Raw genomic sequence first — 2943 nt, forward strand, 5'->3', positions numbered from 1 at the left:
ACCAACCAAGAAAAAAAAAATTTGGAACGTCTTGGTATCGATTGGAAACAATTTATTCATGGTAGTTTGTACGGTTATGGGTCCCAAATTTCAGCATTTTTTTGACTTCGTAATTTTAAAAAAGGGTGTACTTGCAGTATTTTTTGCTTTTAATGTGATAGTTTGCATTTAAAAATTATCTTCCCCCCCTCTAGCTTGGGTGTTAAAGAACGGACGAGTCGAGATCATTCCCAACGACCAGGGAAAACCGCATCCCCCCTCTTACGTGCCTTCACCGCCGACGGCGAGCGTCTGATTGGTGACTCTGCCAAGAACCACTGACGCCCAAACCCCGAAAAACACTGTTTCGATGCCAAGCGTTCATGGGCCGAGAATGGCCCGAAAAGTCGTCCAGCACGACATCCAGTTCTTCCCTTCAAAGGTCAACGAAACGAAAACCCTCACATCAAGTCGCCAAAACCCGGGGCGAAAAGGTTTTTTGCAAAAGGGGAGATCTCCGCCATGGGTGGGAAAAGATGAAGAGACCGCTGGGGTTACCTAGGAAACCCCCTGACCCACGCTGTTGTCACCGCCCTGCCTATCAACGATGCTCAGCCCAGGCACGGGGGCGCTGGACCATCCCCGGCCTCACCGTCAGAGGATCACCCGAACCCACAGCCGCCCCCATCGCCTAGGGCATTGACAAGAGGACGGCGAAAAAAACACCCTGGTTTTCATGGGCGGCGAACCTTCGACGTCCCCCTGCTACCATCGACTCTGGTGTGTTTGAGGTCGTTGCCCCCAAACGGAGACACTCATCTGGAGGGAGGACTTTCGATCGCGGTGATGGACCACTTCATCAAGCTCTACAAGAAAAAAAAGGGCAAGGACATCAGGAAGGACAACCGTGCCGTGCGAAGCTCCGTCGTGAAGTGGAAAAGGCTAAGCGCCCCTCTCCCTAGCCCCAGGTCGGGACGAGATCGAGCCTTTTCGAGGGGGATGACTTCTCGGGGACCCTCACCCGTGCCCAAATTCGGGAATTTAAAATGGGTCCTTCAGGTCCACCCTGAAGCCCGTCAGAAGGGGCTGGAAGATTCTGACCTCCAAAGAAGGAAATTGACAGATTGTATTGTTGGTGGTTCCCTCTTCCCCAAGTCCGCAGCTGGGGAAGGGGTTCTTGGTGGGGAAGGGGCCATCCCCAGGCTTAAACCCGGGCAGGCTTAGTTCGGGGGCTGTCCAGGTGGCGTGCTCCCGGGGGAGGACGACACCAACGACCCCGTGTGCCGACGTGAACCCCCTTTCCCCGGTATTGAACTGTGGGAGGTGTCATGAAAAGCGACCCCCGCAAAAATGTCATCCCACCAAAGAAGCCCAGTCTCCCCCTGCCTCTGCAACCAGCCACGTCCCATCCAAGTATTCAAGGTAAACGTCCCATGACCAAGGATAACCACATTGGGAAATTCGATTGACGGCACCCCCCCAGCCCCCCGGGTGCCCCTCAATCGGGTGACTTCGAGATCGATCCCAAACGGTATCCTGCAAGTGTTGCTAAAGAAAAGGGCCGGGAAACAAGGAAAAGTTTCCCATACCAATGATCGAATCGCCCACCCTGAGGATTTGAGCATGTCAAGGACGCGAAGTTTTTTCGCCGACGGGGCAAGAACCCAGGAGCGGGGGAAATCTGGGAACAACTTGAGTCGTATGATAATCTAAAGAACCAGATTAACGAAAAGGAAAAACTTGGAGCAAAGTTTTCCGTGAAGATAAGGAGAAATGGATGAACCCATTGAAAAAAAGATAAATGCTCGAGACAACCCCGGGGCAGGGGCCGGGGACTACAAGCCCAAAAAGAAGGAACTGGAAGACGTCGTCCAGCCAAAATCACAAAGCAAAACCAACGATGGTGAGGCGCCTCCTCCAACGGAGAAGAAAATTATGAAAAGGACAATGTAGGTTTATATGGGGGAATTTGAGTACCATAATTTTTCTCCTTATGAACGGGGGCATATTGCATGGAAAAATTAGTTTTTTATCTTTCATGTTTAAATGTACTCGCTAGTTGTCCTCACGTGTGAGAGTTGGGGAAACAAGGAAAGCATTTTTTTTTCTGATGTTTCTGCACAATTTTTCCAAGGTGAATGCAAAAGGTGTATCTTTCTATAATAAATTTTTAAAAAATTAATTCCCCCTTTTTTCTCCCTTTTTTCAATTCAAAACAATTGTAATGGCAAAAAGCTAAGTGTTATTTGACCCCATAAAGTCCAAGGAATTTGATGGAAATTGTTTCTTAAATTACAAGTATAAACTTGTAAAACAAAGCTAAACCTGAAATTTCCTCAACCCAAACCCCTACTTGCTAAAGTATTACTTCAGGTTTTGTTCATTCGAGTGGGTAAAATGTAGCAAAACATTTAAATGCTCTTATTGTTTTTGAGTAACGATGGTGGGAGAAATATTTTTAATGTTTGATTGTTCATAACTAAATTTGGTCATAAAATGTGTGGGGGCAAGTGCTGAAATTTTAAAAACTTCCATCTATAACTGTAAAGGCTTGTGTTCGCATAAAAAAGGGACATCAAAAGGCCCATTACGACTGGCTGGCTGATCGGGGGGTAAGAATAGACTCACGGGGGGACATTTTTCCTTTTTCTGTCTTTATCTAGTTGTCCACCTATGTGAACGGTTTTATATTTGGATGAATTTTTGAAAAATTGCTAAAAATTCTCGAGAACCCCGGAACTCGTTTTGTAAAGGGTGGGATGGAGGGGATCACCCTGCAAAGGGCACAAACAAATGGTAGGGGAAACAATAACCACTTTTTATATACACAAGTTTTTTTTTTTATCTATGTAAAATTTTATCCCTCTGATGTGCTTTTGTATGATCACATTAATATTTTAAACTAGCTTTTTTTCAATACAAAACTTGTACTATTCATTAGATATTCATACATAATTTTGAAAA

The 2943-nt window shown here is 46.0% G+C and overlaps 1 pseudogene; it reads left to right on the forward strand.

Annotated features, from left to right (window-relative positions):
* Positions 1-194: 194 nt before the first annotated feature.
* LOC119572169 lies at positions 195-1952 on the forward strand (annotated as a pseudogene).
* Positions 1953-2943: the final 991 nt, after the last annotated feature.

This window comes from Penaeus monodon, unplaced genomic scaffold (assembly GCF_015228065.2).
Source record: "Penaeus monodon isolate SGIC_2016 unplaced genomic scaffold, NSTDA_Pmon_1 PmonScaffold_9963, whole genome shotgun sequence".
NCBI classification, from domain to species: domain Eukaryota; kingdom Metazoa; phylum Arthropoda; class Malacostraca; order Decapoda; family Penaeidae; genus Penaeus; species Penaeus monodon.